General features: G+C 31.9%; 1 pseudogene; it reads left to right on the top strand.

Moving 5' to 3' along the window:
* Positions 1 to 1,389: 1,389 nt before the first annotated feature.
* On the top strand, positions 1,390 to 5,221 carry LOC129308237 (cysteine-rich receptor-like protein kinase 44; annotated as a pseudogene).
* The last annotated feature ends 17,968 nt before the right edge of the window (positions 5,222 to 23,189 follow it).

Raw genomic sequence — 23,189 nt, 5'->3', positions numbered from 1 at the left:
TTTGGACAGTTTAGATATAATCTCAATAACCTAATTTAATATCAAAAAATTTATAAATTTTATAAATTAACTATTTAAATATACTTTAAATAATTCAAATTTAATATTAAAAATGTTTATATTTTTATATTAATAAATATAATATTAAAAAAATTTAAAAAAAATAATTTAAATGAACAATATAAATAAATTTAAATTGAAATGGAAGGCAGCGATGAAGTGATGAGCAGATGCGGATCGCGCGCGCGCACATTCGGATCAACGAGGAAAGAGGAGGACTCAAAACTCCTCGCGTCAGATGAGTCACGACAGGGCAAGAAAACAAACAAGCATGGTGACGCGAAAAGTGGAGGAGGAAATGGGTCTAGTCAACAAGACGGAAAGGGAATGATGAGAAGAATTTCAAGCTCGCCTTCACCAGATCGATGAAGACAGAATTGGAAGAAGAAGAAGAGGACGGCGGCGAGGCAAAACATAGGAGTAAGAAGAGATTGTAGTCTTGATGGAACTTACCACAACAACGAATGGTACACCCACGGCTGCTGGCGACGGATAGACAGAAAGGAGGAGGAGGAGCGGTGGTCAGGTGAAAACTATCAAAGCTCACTCACAGTTGAAGAACGAACACGAAAGGAAAAATGGGGAGAGACGGAAAGGATTGTGTTGGAGGTTCGCGATTGAGGAACAGAGGCTCAAATTTGGTGCGAAGTGGGTTTCTGTGTTTTTCTTTTTTTTCTTTTTTTTTTATTTCATTTAGACACGGGATTTTGGTCCATTCACACAAATGCTTGGTCTTTCAATTTGTGTTGTTCCTTAAGCACAATTTGCCTTTCTAGAAAGTCTTTTTCAGCAACTTTTTCTAAATATTCTAAGTCTAGACATTCAAATTTCATCACCCTAATATCACCCGGTGATGAGCACCGAAAATGAACCCAACACATGCTATGAAAAGTCAAAATGTCACATATATAGACCTATAGCTAACGATGCCATCAGCCACAACAGAGGATATTGAAACCAGTACTGAGAAGACTCATGAAGCTGTTTCCTCTCCCATGGCTTCCACTCTATTCTTCCTTCTCTTCTCTATTTTCTTTGATCTTCATTTTCACTTTTCAACTTCACAGAGTTGGATCAAAGCTGGATATTGGTACGTTGGCAGTTTATCCCCCATTCCTGACATAAACTCTGCTTTGTTCTCACACCTTATATGCGCCTTCGCAACTGTCAATCCCTCCACTTACGAGCTTTCCATCGCCAAATCTGATGAACAATATTTCTCCACCTTCACCAGCATACTCAAGCGCAAGAACCCCTCGATCGTCACTCTTATTTCTGGTGGAACGGACAACCTGAAACTGCACAGGGTGTTTTGGGAAAGAAGGCGAACCAATCGGTTCTCTCTTCGATGCTCAGGAACAATTCTTCTAGAAAATCTTTCATTCAGTCCTCGATGCAAACAGCTAGGCGATATGGGTTTCAGGGCATTGACATGTTTTGGCTTTGGCCTCAAGCAGAATCAGATATGACCAACTTGGGTATTCTGCTTCACGAATGGCGACTTGCGGTGGATTCTGAGAACAGAAGCTCTGGAGAATCGTCGTTGGTTTTGAGTATGGCTCTTCATTACTTGCCTACTGTCTTTGGGAATTTGACTTACCCTGTTGATTCTTTGGCGAGGAATTTGAACTGGGGTCATATTCTGGCGTACGATTATCATCTTCCTTCACTGGAAAACTTCACGCATCCTCATGCTGCTCTGTTTGATCCTGTGAGCCATGTGAATACTGATTTTGGTGTAAGGCAATGGTTGAGCAGAGGGTTTCCTTCTAACAAGCTGCTTCTGGGATTGTCTTACCATGGCTACGCCTGGGCATTGGATAGTTCCAAGGAAACTGCGATTGGTGCTCCATCATCGGGTGTGGCTGAGACACAAGATGGGTCTATGAGCTATAAGTATATCAAGTGGTATGTACGGAGTTATGGTGCTCCTACGTTGTACAATGCTACTTATGTCGTGAATTATTGCACCATTGGTTCCGTTTGGATCAATTTTGATGATGTTGAAGCTATCAGAACTAAGGTTGCTTATGCTAAGGAAAAGAAACTGCTGGGTTACAATGTGTTTCAGGTGATAAATGATGATAATTGGGTGCTTTCTGAGGCAGGTAAGGAGTATAGTTTACTAAAATTACACACCAACTTTCTTTCCTATGGCGAACATGTTTTATCTGCTGACACTGATATCTTTAAAGTACGAGGAAGGAATCTTATTATCTTTCTAGAAGTCCATACTTACACATACAAAAGTGTATATATTCAAGCATGCGAAGAAAATATGCGGCTGCTCCATATTGCCACAATGGTCTTGGAAGAAAATCATGTATCTATAAGGGAACTCTGTTCTCTAAATTGGATTTCCAATCTTAATCATTAGGGTTATAGCGTTCTGTTTTTTTTTTTTTTTTCCACTCAATGTTTTCTGGTTTCTTTAATTCATATGGACAATCATAAGATGAACAAAAAAATGGCTAAATATGATGCATTTGAGGGGCAATTGAGGGAATGACAATTGAGGAGATCCACAAAAAAAATTACTTGTAAGGAGTAAGAGCTAAAAATCTTGAATGAAATTACTCTCATACTGAAAGAATTTGAAGATACTCATGGAAAATCAAGAAAGCAAAAAACAGAAAAAAAAAAAAGATTTTGGTTTTGTGAGAACTTAAATTAACAAGAACTTTATTGACAGCTCAAGAAGAAACTGATCATGGAAACAAACGGAGGCTATTACGTATTATTTTACTTCCACTTGCAATAATCATCATTACACTAGTCTTTCTTCTTGCTGCTTAAGAAGCAAGTCATTCAAATCAAAAGGTAATTAATAATTTGAATCAGAATGTTCTGGTTACTGTTACTAGGGATTGATATAAGTAGCATTAACATTTGGACCTTCTTTCTGTTTTCTCCATTTGTTTCAGTGAAGAAGGTATTTGGCAAAAGCTCAAAAGGTCACATGTCAAATGCTGAGAGCCTTGAAACAAGTGCCCCACATCGTGAAGAATTTAGCTTTGCCATCATAAGAGCAGCAACAAAAGACTTTTCTGTTGAAAACAAGCTAGGAGAGGGTGGATTTGGTCCTGTCTACAAGGTGATAGATTTGATCCTTTGAACATTTGTTCTGTGAGATATTCTTTTTTTTTTTTTTTAATTACTCATAGGTATCTTTCTATTGGAGGCAATACTATTTGAAGCATGATTGGGCACTAAATATGAGCACTTTTTCCAACGAAAATTTGAACCTTTGTACATCACGTTGTGAGGGACCCGTCTGCTAGATCTATCCCTTGTTGGTTGTTTTGTGAGATATTCTAAATATAGACGAAAAAACTTCAATCAAAAATATCCGAGACTTCAAGATAAGCTAAACTTTTCATTGAGACAATTATGATACTAGACAAATTATGCACAGAAGAGCACTGGGATATGTATAATAATTTCAATTATCAGCATCAAGCAAGTTGAGACATGCCTATATTGAGAAATCACCTTCATCCTCATTTCTTAGTTTATATATTTCTTCATAACTAAAATTATGTACAATTTTTTACAGGGAAAACTACCAGGAGGACAAGAAATTGCAGTCAAGAGACTTTCAAAGGCTTCTACTCAAGGACACAAAGAATTTACAAATGAGGTTTCACTTACTGCGAGGCTTCAGCATGTCAATCTGGCTAGAGTTTTGGGATTCTGCATTGAGAGAGAAGAAAAAATGCTAATCTATCAATACATGCCTAACAGAAGCTTGGATTTCTACCTTTATGGTATGCAAAATCTTTGCTATGTGACATGTTTCTTCTACTAAACCACCTAGTCTTATACTCTTATGTGTACCGTGCATTATCTTGCAAGCTTCCTAGGGTTCCACAATCACTATTAGATCCTAAAACTTGCTTAATTTTCTAAAAGCTGATATTGCAATGACCCTTTTGACTCAAAAGTTTAGTCTCAAATGACTAAGCCTGCAGAGAAACTCCAAATTTGTTGAGCTTTTGGCCTGTTCTGAACTAATATATTAATTGGCTTACTTGTATTATTAATCAAAAGCTAATTCAAACAACTACTACTCCTTGCAGATCCAACTAGAAAGAACCTATTGGATTGGGGAAAGCGTGTTCATATCATTGAAGGAATTATTCAGGGGCTTCTATATCTCCAAGAATATTCAAACTTCACAATAATTCATTGAGATTTAAAATCTAGCAACATCTTGCTTGATGATAAGATGAATCCAAAAATATCAGATTTTGAAATGGCTAAACTTTTTAAAAAAGATGAAGTTGAAGCAAATACTGGGCAAATTGTTGGGACATAGTAAGTAAATTGCCTCTTGATGTTCTATCATAATCTTGTTTTATTGAACGGTTTCTTATATATGAAATACAGTGGTTATATTCCTCCAGAATATGTAAAAAAAGGCACATACTCAATGAAATATGATGTTTATAGCTTTGGAGTACTGCTTTTGCAAATCATTAGTGGCAAGAGGAACAATTGCTATTATGGCACTGACGAGAGCCTGAGCATTCTTGAATATGTAAGTAGTTTCCAAGGAACTTCTCATGAGATTTGCTTTGCCTGAATCATGTTGAAGCTTTGCTTTTGAAACGCATAGACAGGATCAATAACTTGATGTTGAACCCTAACAGGCTTATAATTTGTGGAAAGAGGGTAAAGGTTTGGAATTTGTTGATCCATCTCTAGAAGATTCATCTTCTTCTTGCAAACTTCTGCAATGTTTGCATGTAGCCCTACTCTGTGTGCAGGAAAATCCAGTAGAAAGGCCAACAATGCTGGAGGTTTCTTCTATGCTCAAGAATGAAGCTGAGGCAATTCCTTTGCCTAAAAGGCCAGCTTTCTCAACAAAAAGTGATGAAAAATTAGAACATATAACCACATCACAGCAAGCAAGTTGTTCCATAAATGATGCTTCAATTTCCCAAATAACGGCCAGATGAAGAGTAAATTCTTCGCTGCAGAATCTGAAGATCTTGTAATTTGATGTATTGTTCTTGTAAATATATGTGCTTTGCGCGCAAATGACATGAACTTAAGTCAAATATCTAATTTAGGATATTCTTGGAAGAAAAAGATTTTCTCCCCAAAATCATGAAATGAAACCAGGGAATGATAATATAGTAGAAAGGTCAAAAATGAACTGAGCCCTTCCACCACGTCTAACCCATTAATTTATGTTTTGATGATAATTATTGTTAACTTAGCTCATTTAACTCAGGAAATTAACAACACAATCTACCTAATTTATATGATTTGCATGAGTTTGGATTTGATGGGCTGGATCTAGATTGGGAGTTGCCTAATAGCCCAAAACAGAATGATCTGGCCCATTTCACTTTCTCAGTGTTGTGTTATCAGCAGAATTGTAAGTTCAAATTCTGCTGTTAATGTCAGGGTTTGTTGGTAGGTAATTTTAAAAGTATTTTTTAAACCTATATACACGACTTTGGTGAGCTTTTTGAAATTCAATTTGTCTATTTTTTTTTAAATTGTGATGTCATGATAATGGGAATGGCCAATCCATCAACTTTTGATGGCAATGGTAGAGACAAGGGGAGATCACGGAAAGTTGTGACCCTCTTAATTTTTTATTTTTTTCTTAGTAAAAATGGAGTTTTATATTTTTCTACCCTCAAAATATATTTGTCTATATTTGATATTAATAAAATATAACTTTACCATATTACTAAACATGTAATGATATTTGAAAAGAGAATGATATTTGTGCCCTAAGAAGATATACGTTGAACATAAGATCTACTTTTTGTGACAGTGATCATCATTATCTTGTTGATTTATTTATCATTATACTAAATTATCAATTGAATAAATTAAATAATAAATTTAGTAAGCAAGCAACATAACCTTTTAAATTAAGAGTAACTTTGAATTATAAGCATGCGTTAAATCATTTAATACCAAAGCATATACAATCTTATTGAGAAGTTTTACTCTTCAAATTTTTCTAATCAAGAAAAGATTTATTTAACATATGAATTATAACATTATGAGCTTCATGTGTCCAAATAACCTAATTTTTAGAAATTGACTACTACAAGTAAATTATGTCAAATTTTTATACAAGTTGAAAAATCTATTTCTGATTTATTGATTTATTTGTTTGTAATGAAGAATAGATGAACAAAAGTCTAAAAAGAATGTAAATATTTATTTTGGTTATATATTTATATAATTGAATAGAAACATGTTAAAATATTTATGTGATATAATTGATTTAACATTGGGCTTATTAAATCATATAGCCATACTCAAAATGTGGACAAGAATTATAAAAGATTTTTTTATGGTAAAAAAATGAGTTAATACGTTTAAAATGAATGTTACTTTCAAGGTGTTTAGTATGTATATTTTTGCTCTTCTTTCATTGAATTTAATGGATAAAGTTATTTTCAATGGACGTGTTTTTGGCATCTTAGCTAATTTGTTGAAGTAAATTAATAGTTCTATATGATAACTATTGAAATCAGTTTGTCAAGAGATTTAATGTTTGGATTTAAGGATAAAGCTACTTTGATTAGTTTTTTTAGTTTGAGATAGGATAATAAATATTATTGGCCATAATCGAATTTTTTTAACAATCTATATAACTAAAATAAAAACTCATGTCCCTTTCATTTTAGAAAGCTAACATGCTCTTATATATGGTGTCAGTTTGATTTTAGCTATTAGTTAGCTTTTCTTTCAATTGATGCCATTTTTGTAATATATTGTTTTAATTTTTAGCTATGGCTTTTTCACCTCAAAATCACATAGCTATTGATAAAGGTAGAGACGATAATTCAAGCGGGCCAAATTTATTTAAATCAAACTTGAAATATCCTACCTTTAAAAAAAGTTTATATAGTCAAGTTCAATCTTCACTTTTTTGATCAGGTTCTAGCTAGCTTGTTAGGCTTGGCCAAAATCACCGACTCTACATACATATAGAGTTAGAAATTCCAACAGTCGGGCTTATTCAGGTCAAGCTCAATTCGAGTTGTGCCTAAAATATCCTACTCTCTTGAAAAAGCTCACATAATCAAACTGGACTCTAATTTTTTTCAGACGAGCTCAAGCTGGCTTATTAGGCTTGGTCCGAATTACCAGCTCTAGATAAAGCATATATATATATATATATATGTTATCCACAAATGAAAGGAAGCATGGAAACTCTATTGAAAGACATGATTAGTCATTGTAGCTATGATATATATGTTGGATTGGGGAGGCGCAACGAAAGAATAAAAAGTTTAAATCCCCAATCACGATCACAGACCGATTGAATTCGTTTAAGTCAAGGTAGATAGAAGAGTTACCTTTTTAGCTTTGAATTTCTCACGTGCTTTCTTCAAGTGTTTCAGACCTCAGGAGCTGATAACATAGATCTACTCCCTTTACCGGTATCCACACGAACAGCTTTCAACTTGAATAGCATGCTAGCTCTCGAAACATTCATCCGTTTTCTTAAACGTAGAACTTCACTTTTCTTTAGGGTGCTTCCATAGCTCTCATTGTGTTTTGCTGTCAGGACTTTTTCTAACTCTCACTCACATCATGGAGCTCACTCCTTTTATATATATATATATATATATTAGGGATTTTAGTCTTCCTCTCGAAGAGCTAACAAAAATTTAGATTAAATTTATCTCATAAATAAAATCTATGATATCATATTTAATTTAAATTTATCTTATAAATTTAAATTAAAGAACTCATATGATATCTTCATATATCATGTTAGTTATTAAATTTAATTTATTATATAAAACTAAATTTAAAACTAACACAACAAAATAAAATAAAATAAAATAATATAATATAATATAATATAACATATATATATATATATATATATACATGTATATATGAATATATATTGAAAAATATATATATATATATATATTATATTTTGAATTTTATATTTCATATACGTATATATATAAGATAAATATTCAAAAGTGTATATATAATTATATATAAAATTCATTCACCCTAAATAAATAATTATATTCATTGAATCTAGACACATTCCAATTCAATGAACTTGAACATTATAGCTTGAGTTGGGCTGCTCTTGTGTGCGACCCTATAAACTTATGAGAAGTTGGCAGCAGGCTAATAACGTTATTAGTCCACAAATTACAAGTAACCTCTAATAAGACATTGTGACTTCCCAATCCATCTAGGATTGATAATTCGATGTAACCTATCATATAAATGTATCATATCATTTTTTCACGTGATATTTCGGTTAAGTATGAGACATGAAATTATCATTCTCCTTTACCTGACCATTGCTTTCTCAATTTTGAGTTGACTGACTATAACAATGAAAAAACTCTTTTATTATAGTATGGCCATACGTTTTCTTAATCTTACTCATCGAAGGGCCCAATAATATCTCTCAATTAATGTGAGGATAAATTTTATCTTGATCATTCATTTTCCTCTGTATATATCACTAAACTCAATCATAGCCTTTATGATCACTCAGTTAAATGTGACTTTTGACTAGATCAAAGTTCAGTGGTCATCATATAAGAATTCATGATGATCTCAGGTCAAAGGGCTTAGTGACATGGTTACATATGAGATAAGCTTATGATTTATACCATGGAGCTTTCTCATAACAGGTCAATTCAACACCTAGAACTCTTTCAAGTGTTTACGACTTTGATTTATATCTCTATAAATAATCAAAGTCATACTAGTCTTGTTTCATCTATGATCCCTCATAGATGAACGACCAAGGGACATTCAGGACAATCACTATAGTTTATTCAAGGATATAATTATTATAATAAACATGCAATTGATATGATAACAAAAGAGAAATTCATTAAATAATAATGTTCATAATACAATGATTAGTCTTAGGGTACAATTTTCAATAATATCTATTAGCTTTTACACCAAGTATTAGCAATACATTAATGCAACAATGGGATTTCTCAATTTATGAATGGAGGATTATTCGTTTCTCTTCTCATGAAAAACATGTTTCACTTTAATTTTTATTGACATTTTTTCATCAACCATATACTAGCATTGAAATGAATTTTTCCACCTCAATATATAAGTACATGTGCTTTAACTTAGCAACGATACATTAATTACATGTGTTTTACTACCATTTCATGAATATTGTATGATTGGTCCATTATATTTCAAAATTTTATAAAAATGCAAGAAAAATTAATTATACATTAATTACATGTGTTTTACTACCATTTCATGGAGATTATATGATTAGTCCATTATATTTTATAATTTTATAAAAATGCAAGAAAAATTAATTATACATTTAGATGTAGCATGTGCAAACTGCAATAAATGTTATTAATATCTAACTAGTTAATGCTCAATATGTAGGGCACGGAGTAGTAAAAGCTATATATATAAATTTTTTTTAATTATTATATATGCTTTGTAATTTTGAACACCTTCACTGTTTGCTAAATATTAGATTTCATATAGATTAATACACAAATCAGATTTTTTTAAAGAAAAGAAAATAAGTGACTTTATATTCTTAAATTCTTATATTGTTAGACAATTTGTCGCCTGTATCGAAAATCAAGAAGGTAATGTTAATCTATCAAACTTTTTTTTCACCGTTAATCTGTCTATTTCAAATTAACAAATCCTTATGACATTTTTTTTTATTTCAAATAACTGTCATCATAAAATAAACAAATGCAATTACATACAATTAAAATTTAAATCAAAATCAAATAATGCAAAAAATAAAATATTTTTACTTATGTAAAATCATTTTTAGAAAAAGACAAGAGATAATGAATGTACCTTCTAATTTCTTTAAATTTATTGTATCCTTATTTTTTTAAATTTTTATTATTTGTTGTAGGGTTAAAGGATAAAAATACTTTAGAGTTTCAGACCCAACAAGGGCATATAAAGGAGCATTAAATAACTAAGTATTAACGAGATCATATCAAAGCAACAACAACAACAATCGCTCCTCCACCTCCTATCCTAAATATAAGACTTAAAGATTTTTATTTTGTTTAAATATAATATTTCATTCCTTTTTGCCTCACATATTAATTTTTTTCCATAATACTCCTATTTATTAGAATATTTTTGTGCTTTAAGTATTAAATTTCAATCATTAAATAAAACTAAAAAAGACCTCTAATTATCTGTATATTAATTACCAAACTATCAACTTACCTCAACAAATTTTTTGTTTACAATTCAGTTAACAGGAGTTTATAACCAGAAATGTCCAATGCCGTTGAGATTTCTGATTGAGAAAATATATATATATATATATATATATATATAAAACTTCTGTTTTCAAGGCCTTTTGTGTATTCACAAATATGATACTGTTTGTAAAATTATGTAGCGCGTTCTATTATTTTCTGGTAATTGTCAAGTTCCATTGGATGGTCCTTAAAATGTACGGCGTTGATGTGCACTAGTCACTTAAGCACCCAAATTAAATTAAAACATACCTTATGTGTATAGGGAGCAACCTAGGTCGAATGTTTCACGGAGTTGATTAAAAATTAACACATTAATTATCTAAATCTATCAATAATAGCAACAATTTGATTGGATTTGATTGATTATGAATTAAAGAAGCAATGTTTAAATGGAAACTATTTTTTTAGAATTTTCAAGATTCTTGAGAGATTTGAAAAAAATGGTTGAAATGTGTGATTAAAATGCAAATTGATGATCTTCCTAGGCACATAAATTCCCTCTATTATCCTTGCTCTATCTAACTAATTTTCTTTTAACCCCAATTGGTTTTAAAGTCATCCTAATAACTATTAGAAATTTATCACTCTTAGATTCTTTAGATTAACTAGGACCCTAAATTAACTCTTAGAACTAATTATGCTTAAGAATGAACAATTGATCATGAAGTTAATTACCAATTCCAGCCCCTACCTTAACCACTTGAGACCTCAAATTGATTAAGAAAATGATTAGCCAACCCCAAGTGTGCTTAATGCACAACCATGACTCACAAGCTCACAAAAGACAACTAGAAATTAAATGCAATAAGAGATTGAATAAAATAAAGATTTGGACAGCACCAAAATCACTATGACAACACCTCAATTAGCAAATAAACAACATTACAACCTCATATAATACTCAACCAAGTATCACAAAGTTTAATTCCAACAATCATTATCATTACAATGTCATAAGCATCAAAATTCAAGGAATTAAATAAGAGGTATGAGATAAGAGAAACTCCCAAAATCTAAGAGTTCAAAGAGAGATCATCCATGCATCCTAGGAAGAGAATATAAGCCTAGCCATGCCTCATTAACATCCCCATAGCTTCTCTTTGTTGACCAACATTGGAAACCACCATGAATGAAGACCTTGAGATTTGGCCAAGATGGAAATGGAATAGATGATGGATTTTATTGTAGTAATTGTGTTTATGTGTCAAAAGTCCCACATTGCCTAAATGAAGAGTGCTCATAGTGTAAAAATACTAAGGAATGAAATGGGCTTAGAGGAGAAGTGGGCTTGCATGCATGAAACAGGCCAACTCAGGGCAATCACAGTTTAAAACAACAGCTGAAACACAAACAAAAGCAGCTATCTTTAACTGACTTGATCACTCACATCATAATCGAAGACACCAACCGTAAGGTAGTACGTGCAGCTTGAACCAAAGAAATGACATCTAAAGCCAATTTGGTGGAGACAAAGCCTCACAACAAGAGGTATGACCTTAAAACCAAAGATAACAAAAAGAATAGGAAATCTGATTACAAACCCAGTGCTTCTAACCCCTCTTTCAAGAAAAAAGGAGACTGTTTTGTCTGTGTAAACCAAGACACTATGCAGCACAGTGTAGGAAGAGAGTGAACCGTGATAAGCCTCGAAAGCCAAATGTAAATTTGGTACAACGAGATTATGACAGTGATGATGACATCATTGCTGTAGTGGTATCTCAAGCTCTCTTAATTTATGATGTGAAGAAATGGGTGGTAGACTCTGGAGCTATTAGGCACATATGTGCTAACAGGGAGATGTTTACTTCCTATGATCCTGTAAAGGAAGGAGAAGATCGTGTTTACCTTGCTAATTCCCGAACTGCCAAAGTTCAAGGGAAAGTGAAAGTGGTCTTAAAGCTCACATCAGGAAAACTTTAGCTTTGAATGATGTTCTACATGTGCTTGAAGTTAGAGCAAACTTAGTTTCAATTGCTCTGTTAGGAAATCTGGGGTTAAAGTGTCATTTGAATCTGACAAGATTGTAATGACAAAGAATAATGCATTTGTGGGGAAAGAGTTTTGTAATTAGGGACTGTTTATTTTAAATGTTGATGAAATAAATAAGACTGCATTTTCTGAGTATATGCCTGTTTATATGATTAACTCCTTTGATTTATGGCATGCTAGACTAGGTCATGCTAGTAAAGGTTATATAAATAAGATGCAACAACTTGGACTACTTTCTAAAATTAAAAACAATGATTTGGAAAATGTAAAGTGTGTACAGAAACCAAACAAAGTAAAAAACCTCATTTTTCTAATCAAAGAGAACTGAATTATTGTCTTTAATTCACACTGATTTAGGTGATTTAAACAAACCATGACTAGAGGTGGTAAACTATATTATATCACTTTTATTGATGACTTTTCAAGATATATTAAGGTATACTTGTTAAGAAATAAAGATGAGGCTTTTGAATAATTTCTTTTATACAAAACAGAAGTTGAGAATCAGTTAAACAAAAAGATTAAAAGAGTTAGATCTGGTAGAGATGGAGAATATGTTTTATTAAACGATTTTGTGAAAAAGAAGGTATTATTCATGAGAAACACCTCCTTATTCTTCCAAGTCTAATAGTGTTGTGAAAAGGAAAAATAGAACATTAAAAGAGATGATGAATGCTTTGCTTGTGAGTTCTTCTGCACCTGATAACTTATAGGGTGAAGTTATTTTGTCTGCATATTTTTTACAAAATAGGATACCTCATAAGAAAACACCTTATGAATTGTGGAAAGGGTTTAGCCCAAATTTAAAATATTTGAAAGTGTGGGGGTGTCTTGTAAAAGTTTTATTACTTGATCCTAAAAGGAGAAAAATTGGTTTTAAAACTTCTGATTGCATGTTTGTTGGCTATGCTGAACAAAGTACATCTTATCGCTTTTTAGTTTTGAAAAGTGATGTTTTAGACTAAAACACAATTGTTGCGACTAAAGATGCTGAATTTTTTGAACATATTTTTCTCTTGAAAATTGAGCGTGTTTCTAAACCTGTAGAAAATTCTGAGTTTGAACAAAATTCAAATGAGGATTTGATTTTAAATAGAAGTAAAAGGCAAAGGAAAGAAACAAGTTTTGGAGATGATTTTTATACTTATTTGGTACAAGACGAACCATTAAATTTTTATGAAGTTATTTCTTCTCCTGATGCTAAGTTTTGCAAATAAGAAATTGAAATTGAAATTGAATCCTTAAGGAAAAATAAAACTTGAATTTTAGCAGATTTGCCTCAAGGAGCTAAGGCTATTGGGTGTAAATGGATTTTTAAGAAAAAATATTTTTCAGATGGTTCAATCAATAAATATAAAGCAAGGCTTGTGGGAAGGGTTTTACTCAAAAGGAAAATATTGATTATTTTGACACTTTTTCTCTTGTGACTATAATTTCTTCTATAAGAATTCTTATTGCTTTGGCTTCAATTTACAAGCTTTTTGTTCACCAAATGGATGTTAAAATAGCATTTTTAAATGGTGATTTAGAAGAAGAAATTTACATGGTACAACTTGAGGGATGTGTGATTCCTAGGCAAGAAAATAAAGTTTGTAACCTTAACAAATCTTTGTATGGCTTAAAACAAGCACTTAAGTAATGGCATGAAAAACTTGATCAAGTTTTGACAACTGGTGGATTTTCTATTATTGAAGTAGAAAGATGTGTTTATACAAAACTTGTGAATAATGATTGTGTGATTATATGCTTTTATGTGGATGAGATGCTAATCTTTGGCTCTAGTATGTGTATTGTTAATGAAACAAAAAATTTTCTTTCTTCAAATTTTGATATGAAAGATATGGGTGAAGTCAAGGTAATCTTAGGTGTAAAGATCATAAGAAATGAAAATGAAATTTTGCTTTCCCAAGAACATTATGTTGAGAAAATTCTCAGGAAGTTTGGACATGTTGAAGATGCTCCTCTGAGTACTCCTTATGATTTAAGTGTGCAATTAAAAAAGCACAAGGGTGACCCAGTTGCTCAATCAAAGTATGCACAGATTATTGGGAGTCTATTGCATTTGATGAATTTTACTAGACTTGATATAGCTTATGTTGTAGGCAGATCAAGCAGATATACCCATTGTCCAGGCAGTAAATAATGGGAGGCTCTAGTGAGAGTCTTGAAATATTTGAGAGGTACCATGAATTATGGTATATGGTATAGTGAATTTCTCACTATATTGAAAAGATACAATGATGCTAACTGGATCGTAGATTCAGAAGAGATAAAATCCACTAGTGATTATATATTCACTTTTGGTGGTGGTGAAATAACCTGAAAGTATGCAAAACAAATAATCAATACAAAATCCTCAAGGGATTCTGAATTTATTACCATGGAGCTAGTTGAAAATAGGCTAAGTGGTTGAAAAACTTCTTAGCGAGTATTCCAATAGGTGAAAGGCCCACGCCGTTAGTGTCTTTACATTGTAATAGCCAGTCTGCAATAGCAACGACTAAAAATAATACCTTTAATGGCAAAAGTAGACATATTCAATTGAGACATAATATTATAAGGCAGTTGCTCAAAGATAAGGTCATTTCAATCGATTATGTAAGATCAAAGTTAAATCTAGAGGATCCATTAACTAAGCCCCTGGGTAAGAAATTTATTATTGAAACGTCGAGGGGAATGAGACTTTAGCCTGTTTGAAATTAATGGTGATAGCAACCTAACCTTTGTGATTGGAGATCTTATGAAGAAAGTTCAATGGGTAAGAACAAGTCACTTATTAGTTCTGCTAATACTAATTTTTGTGTAACATCCTCAATTTTAAATCTAGATTAATTAGCTTAAAATAGATTAGTAAAGTGAATCTTTGAAGTGTGTGGCCAGAGAGGCCTAACGGGCTTGTTTGATCTCGATTTCAGTATCAAACGCGGGTCCGAAGGAGAATCGGGTCACTCGGGGATAGAAGAGGAAGAATTTTTAAAGGGAGTGGTTCTATGCCACGTGCCGCAGCGTGAGGTTGGTCCACTATAGCGCATGTGTGCCAACATGCCTGGGAGAAGCTCTCTATGCCATGCATTGCGGCGCATGGCCAGAATTTTACAGTATTAAATCTTGAATCTGAAGTGAAAATGAAGAGAAAACAAAAGAGAACGAAGGAGTGGCGAAAAAGCTGTGCTAGGGCTTGAAGAAACTGATTGTTGGGAGTAATTTGGAGCTCATAAACACCCAAGGTAAACTTCCTAGCTTAAATCTTCCTCTCTTCTTCCATCTTTTTGATGGTAGAGGTTAGAGTTTGATTCTAATAGTGATTTTCGGTCCCTAAAGGTTATAGGTCCAAACCCATTAACTTAAATAGAGTTAATGGGGATAGATTGAGCTAAGTAAACTTGATATTTATGAATTTATGATGATTGATGGTTGGAGGATATTAAATGTCCGAAATTCCCATAAATTTCGTGGTTAGGAATAATACGGCTTCATTAATACCTATTTAAGAGCTCAATGTTATTAATGAGAGTTAAAGGAAGCTAAGAAGCCTTATGGGTACTTTTACATGAGATTAGAGCAAATCTTGAGTGTTAAGAAATGATGAAATGTTAATGGAAAATAACTCGAAATAGATATTGATGTTTTGCATGGTAAATACTTATAGTATAATTACCATTGGCACCATTCAAGCTTCTGGGAAGCTTTGGGAGCGAATAGTTGAGGGGTGAAACCTTTGACCTCTCAAAGGTTTGAGGTAATCGAGGAAATTTTATCTTATGCTTGTGTGTGTCAATTAGTTTGTTGATTTATGAATTATTATTGAAATGTATAAACTAGAGAAAATGCAAGTGTGGCGTAATTTGTGAAGAAAATCCACTAGATCAATTTGTGAGTTTTATGCCTTATGATGCAAATTTTTCTTGAAAACAATAGTGGTGGATTTTTGTATTAATGTTTATTGGGAGTGCAATGATTTTTATAAATTGAAAAGTAAAATGAATATTCGTTTATGAGGAGTTCAATTATGTTTAAAAATGACGAAGTTCAATGATTTTAAAGGTGTGAGGTACAATGATTGTGATTTGGGAGTTCCATAACTTATTTGGTTTTGAAGTCCCATGAAATTTGTTTGAGAAGTTCAATGATTGTGTAATGACGAAGTTCAATGATTTTAAAGGTGTGAGGTACAATGATTGTGATTTGGGAGTTCCACGACTTATTTGGTTTTGAAGTCCTATGAAATGTGTTTGAAATGTCTAATGATTGTGTAATGATGAAGTTCAATAAAAAATGATAATGTGAAATTCTATGAATTGTATATATGTGAGTTATGGCATAAATGTCCATCGCATGATCTTTAAAGGCGGGAGTTCGCTTAAGAAGTGGAGTAGATGAGAAATCCACGTGGTAAGGCCCCATACGTGTGATGGATTGCCTAGATTGATTCTATCCACATCGTCCTACTTGTTCAATGAGGGACTGTCCCACTAGTTCAACGAGGGACTTGAACCTAGCTAGCTATCTATCAGTTCAATGAGGAAGCTAGTCTAAGGTGTATGACACCCCATGGTGTGAGAAATAGGGGAGACCGTGATCCATAAGTGAGTTGGGTACACCTTGGCCGGGTAATCCCCTTACAAGTTTTTAGGCTAGGGAAGTCAAGGAATATAGACTATCCCATTAAGTTATAGCCTACGGTTTCGTGTCAAAGGAATAAGGAGGATATAAGGGAGGTGTGATCATGCATATAGTGAGAAAAGGCACTTGATGTCTATATTGAGTCCATAATGTAGATATGTCTAGTTTGGGTAATAATTTTTGCCATTAGGCTTATCAGTGACTTGTTTGAGCAATTCTATTTATATGAAAAATGCTAAAGGCATTATCTTTTGAAGTGAATGCCATTATGTTAGCTAAGTTGTGAATTCTTATTTCAAATGTTGCTCATGGGTTAAAGTAATAACACTTACTGCCACTTGTATTTAAACTAATTGTTATGCATTAGTATGAGCTAGTCGAACCTTGGTTACTGAGTAGTTATACTCACCCCATTATCTTCAATATTTCAGGGAATAGCTCAAGAAGTGTGAACAGAGGAAAACAACCTGAGGCTTAGGATCATAATCCATTTGTAATAGGCCTATTTATTTTTAGGTAATTTATGTGTATGACAATTTCAATTGCCAATTAGGATTTCCCTTTTTGTTACTTACTTGCATTATGTGAATGTAAATTGTAAGGGTATTTTGGGCCCTAGAGAGAGAGTTGATCATATTATGTTATGATGATAGGGTTAAAATACTAATGCAAGTGAGAGTAGTGGATAATATGTGATATTTGGAGAAATCTTGGTAAAATTGTGACAAACTCCCCCTTACTATATTTTTTAGCTCAAGGAGTTGAGTAGTGAAAATTTGATCTGGGAATATTCTTGTGTCTTGTGTGCTTTGCACGAGTTAATTTTGTTGAGTTGTATGTGGTCCTTTGGTGTCAGTGGCCATTGGTCCTTAATTTTGGGTTAGGATACTTGAAATTTGTGAAAGTTGAGGTAAAGGAGTAAGTTTTGAAAAGGGTGTCCAATCCTTGTTTTAAAAATAATTTGAGCCTGAGACCAATGCCACTAGTGAGAGCCCAGAAAAAGCTTTCTGTAGACTCTTAGTTCACGTCATTCGGATGTCGGACGAAGACTTGGGGCGCGTCGGAAGTTGGCCCTAAAGCTGTCAAGTTGATAGCAGAACTCATGTCAAAATTCATGCATTTGCACCGTGGCACATGGGGTCATAAGCCGCAACACGTGTCACAGAGGCGAACACGCCGCGGAGCATGTTCAACGAGCCGTGACACACGCCTTTTAATTTTTCAAAATTTTTCTTGTTCCATATTTTTACACCTATGTAACCCTTTATGTGATAATCCCTTGCTTCCGTGTGTTTGCGAACTTTGTCTTGCCTTTTTCCAAGACTTGATTTGACTTTAGATTTATAATCTTGGGGTCCTCATTTTGTTAACCAATGAAAATTGTTGTATTTAATGATTACTATTGTCTCATTTTTCTAATTACTTGAGTTATAGGTTTTATTTGTGGGATAAATGGAGGAGGATATTACATTTTGTCCCTTCCTATGGCTTGAGAAAGTGCTAGAATGCATTGAATGGAGGATGAGTGAAAACTATTAATGTTTTCATAGTCCTTATGAATGGTGTATTCATTGTAGATACACTTGATAAAAACACCTATACAAATGTAAAGTGAGGCCGCTCCTATGAGATCGTGGTAAAATCTCTAGAGCACTTATTAAAACCAGGTGCGTGTATGGCCGATAATGTGCAAAACCATCGTTAATAGCAAAGACTGTAGGGGTATAATCCGATTAATAAGACTTATAGTACACACTCAAGATCTGTTGATTCAATAACAAAATCACATCAACTTTTCTGTGTGCTAAGTTTTATTAATCTAGGTTTGGTTCAAGTTGAAAGACACCAAATTCAAAGTGATTATCCTCCATGTGAATAACGCAAATGATAGTAGATCCTTTTGACACATGTAAGGGATTATTGTAATAATTGTGTTTGTGTGTCAAAAGAAGTTCCACATTACCTAAATGAAGAGTGCTCCTAGTGTATAAATACTAAGGAATGAAATGTGCTAGTAAAATGGGCTTGGAGGAGAAGTGGACTCGCGCGCACAAAACAGGCCAACTTAAGGCAATCATAGTTAAAAATAGCTTATTCACCCCCTGTGTGCGAGTTCAAGAGGCATTGAATTCCTTTTATCGGATTATTTTTACAAAAAATAAATAATTATTTATTTTTATGAGCTTACAAAAAAAACCTCAAATTTTTGCTGTTTGAAGTTTGAATTCAAGCCTTGGTCGTTTCTAGGTGTTAAACCATTTCTCAAATGGATTTTATTAATTAATTTCTTAAACGCATTTGTCCCTCAATCGCTCTAAATTAATGATATTTTATGTGTGTGTAACCGAGGCTTTAATATGGTGATTATGAGCCCAATGTCCACGTCTTTGCTTTTGGCCTATATATAGCCATGAGTGCAGACGGAATAGTGTGCCTGCCTTTAGAGCTTTCGAGTCTCTTCTTCCCTCCTTCGACTGTGTTCTAACGTTCATGTCATATGAGTTTGCTAGTGTTTGTTGTTCCATTCCCTTGCCTTTGCAAGACGTGCTTGTTTAATCCTAAGGAACTGCCAGTCTGCCAAACTAGTGTGCCGGAATAGTTTTTAAGGACAGTGTCCTCCGGCACGACTCAAGTAGCTCTCAATTTCTTACCTGCCACCAACAAATTTTTTTAATGGGCTCCGATGTGGAGTGTTAGGGGAGTATTTTGGTGTATTTGGATGGTAAAATAGAAGGGTCTAAGGTGGAGAAGTGGTAGAAGAAGTTCTAAGGTTCATGGGTGTTCGTGAAAGAAAAGATGAAGATGAATGGAGGTAGAAGATGAGTGAAAAATGTGAATGAGGGGGTTGTTGATGTGGAGCACGAAATTTTGACTATTTTGGGGTGTTTGAGGCTAATTTAGATCAATCTAATGGCTAGGAATCATGCCCATTAAGTGCTCTAAAGTGATATAAGCCTTATATGCATCTAAGGGTCCTTTCTTGTGCTTTCTTGAAATTTCATCAATCATTTGTGACCTTTTGATAATCAAAATAGCTCATCCAAGGGCTCCAATTTCGTGCAAGGGGCTGCCATCATTATCCAAGAGCTTCCCATGACTTAAAACACATAATGAACTCATTAAATAGCAAATTGTGCACAAATAATTCTATGTGTCTTATGAATTCATCCAACTTAGGTGTAAATTATGAAAATATAGTTAAGTGAATTAAAGTGATTAAATAAAATATTAGGATATGAATTTATTTATGAGAATTTTTCTAGGAGTTCTTGATTATAAAAACTAAATTTAATATACTTTCAAAGTTCATGGAAAGTATAATTAAAGTACAAAAAGTGTGGACTTTAAATGATATTTTAGTGAATAACTCAAAATTCAAGTTGAATTAACTCAAATTAAAATCAGGGTATTAATGAAGAACTAAAAATTAGCAAATGATGAATTTTTCTATTTTCCAGAAATTAGTTTCGAAAATTACAGTTTCACCCCTAAACTTTCAAAAATTTGCACTTTTGCCCCAAAAGTTCTAGAAATTACAAAAGTAACTCAAATGATCTTAAATGCTTTTAATATTCACAAAATACCCTTAAAAAGTGTCAAAAGCTAGGAAAAATGACATGAATAAATGATAGTTATCAAGCATGTTTGGGTAACCTACTTTTAACTTTTAGGAAGTACTTTCTTATATTTAGGATGTGGGATATTGTTTGAAACAAAAATAAGGAGATGAAATTGCATTTTAAAAGTTCTTTGAGAATGTTATTGAAAGTGAATTTGGTGGATGTAAAATAATGAAGCTTTTAACCATATTATCTCAAATTAATCTCGTATTTTTTTATTTAAAAAATAATTAATTCATTAAAAATATAATTATCATTTAAATATAATTAGAGATTAAGTTTTTAGCATTATAAATCAAATAATTAATCATGTTAATTTTTAGCATTAATGTATAATAAAAATTATAAATTTTTATCACATTTTTAAAATTACAAATAATTAGAGATCAAGTTTTTAACATTATAGATCAAATTTTATGTTATTTAAAATTTTTATCACTTTTTTAAATATTTCAAATATATTACATTTGTATAAGAAAAATTATAAGTCATCATAAATTAATATCTTTTTTGATAATTATACATTTAAAAGTACATTTCATTATCATAATCTAAATAACTTTCATTTTACTAAATTAACTTTTAAAAAAATATATCCAAATATTTGTTATAATAACTTATTTTTATTGAACTGACTTTTATTAAAAGAACTTTCAACAGATAAATTTTTAAAAAACTGAAAATCAAATACATATATAGTTGGCTTTTGATGAGTGTATTGGTTTGGAATAGAAATTACAATCGTTTATTTCGCTTGTGTTTTGTGTATTACTCCTTATATTTATACCGCATGATTAATCACTAACTAAACCTTCTATTATGGTAATTAAAAACACAAGTAATCATTATCAAAAATCACCACGATGTAATAGATTAACTATAGTTAAATAAACTAAGGGCAAAATGCCAAAGTGTAAAACCTTTACAAAATTGGGCTCATATATAAATCAGAGTAGAAAACACTTGGGATGGTGTGCCAGTATCACTCAAGTAGGTTTCGCAATGGCTACTTGATGATGTGGCAGCAATATTCTCAATTGGATTTTGACAAATTGGTGCCTTTTTTTTTTTAACTTTCAAAATTTGTTCTCCCAAACAAGTCCTTTAAAGTCCTGAGAAATTTTGTTATTCAAATTATTTTAATCCATTTTTAGAAACATCGTATTGTCACTTGTCATCAATTAATTGTTTCCAATACGTCAGTCTTTGATCGATTCCATTTGAAGTCTGCACCGGACTAGGCTTTGCTCCTCCGGGAGCGTCCGCTGCACCTAAACAAAAATCTGGACCATTTAAATAAACAAAAATTCAGACTGTTTAAATTTAATATCAACGGTCCAAAATTACTATTTAATATTTTATTTTTATTGAAATAAAAAATTATAAAAATTATGAATTTTTTAATAGATCTTATTACCAATATGAACAGTCTAGATTTAATATTATTGATTCAAATTTAATGTTTAATTTTTTATAAATTGATTATCCAAACATATATACTTTGAATAGTGCAAATTTAATATAAATGATTCAAATTTAATATTAAAAATTTTTATAAATTAATTATTCAGATATTCTTTGGACAATGCAAACTGTATTATTGTAAAAATAAATTATCTATTAAAAAGAATTTTTGAAAAAATATTTAAAATATTACATATTAAATATTTTACATCAAACTGTATATCTAAATAACTAACTTATTATCAATATGATCAGTCTAGATTTAATATTAATAATCCAAACTTAATATTTAATTTTTTTATAAATTGATTGTCCAAACAGATATACTTCGAACAGTACAGATTTAATATGAATGATTTAAATTTAATATTAAAATTTTTATAAATTAATTATCCAAATATTATCTAAACAGTGCAAATATCTATTAAAAAGAATTTTTGAAAAAAATATTTAAAATATTACAGGTTAAATATTTTACATCAAACTATATATCTTAATAACTAAATTATAAAAAAATTAACTATTAAATTTGGATCATTAAGCTTAAATCTAAATTGTTCAAATTGATAACAAGATTCATTGAAAAATTTATAATTTTTATAACTTTTTATTTAATAAAAATGACAAAATAAAATATTAAATTTGGATTGTCCAAAAATTTGTATTGGGTGCAGCAGACGCTCCGCTAAGAAAAGGTTAGGAGGAGCAAAGCCAAGTCCAGGTGTACCTAGTGATGAATCTAGATTTACCAACATGGAGGGGAAAAATTTAAAACCATGAAAAATATGGGGGCAAAAAACTCATTTTCACATTTTTTATAAAGAAGATTTAAAAAAAATAAAAATATATACGAAGGAGCATTGCTCCCCCGGTGCATTGATCACTGGGTGTACCTGTGACATCCATGGTTCATCATTTCAAGGTCATGCGACATATCAATCCAGTGTCAATGAATATTTCGTTATTGTTCATTCTTTTATTCTTTTCAGATTATTACATGTTTCAGTTACTTATGTGTATTTTATTTTGAAATGATGCAAAATTATACTATTTTATTTTTATATTATATTATAAAATAGTCTACCTAATTACATTATTTATTTCTATTTGGAGAAAAGCTAAAGGAATTATTTGCGACCATAGGGTACCTAATAAACTTAAAGAAAAGTTTTATCGCATT

This window comes from Prosopis cineraria, unplaced genomic scaffold (assembly GCF_029017545.1).
Source record: "Prosopis cineraria cultivar Desert tree isolate PC_DT_omini unplaced genomic scaffold, ASM2901754v1 PC4, whole genome shotgun sequence".
In the NCBI taxonomy this organism is placed as follows: domain Eukaryota; kingdom Viridiplantae; phylum Streptophyta; class Magnoliopsida; order Fabales; family Fabaceae; genus Prosopis; species Prosopis cineraria.
This window is presented reverse-complemented; position numbering and strand designations above follow the sequence as displayed.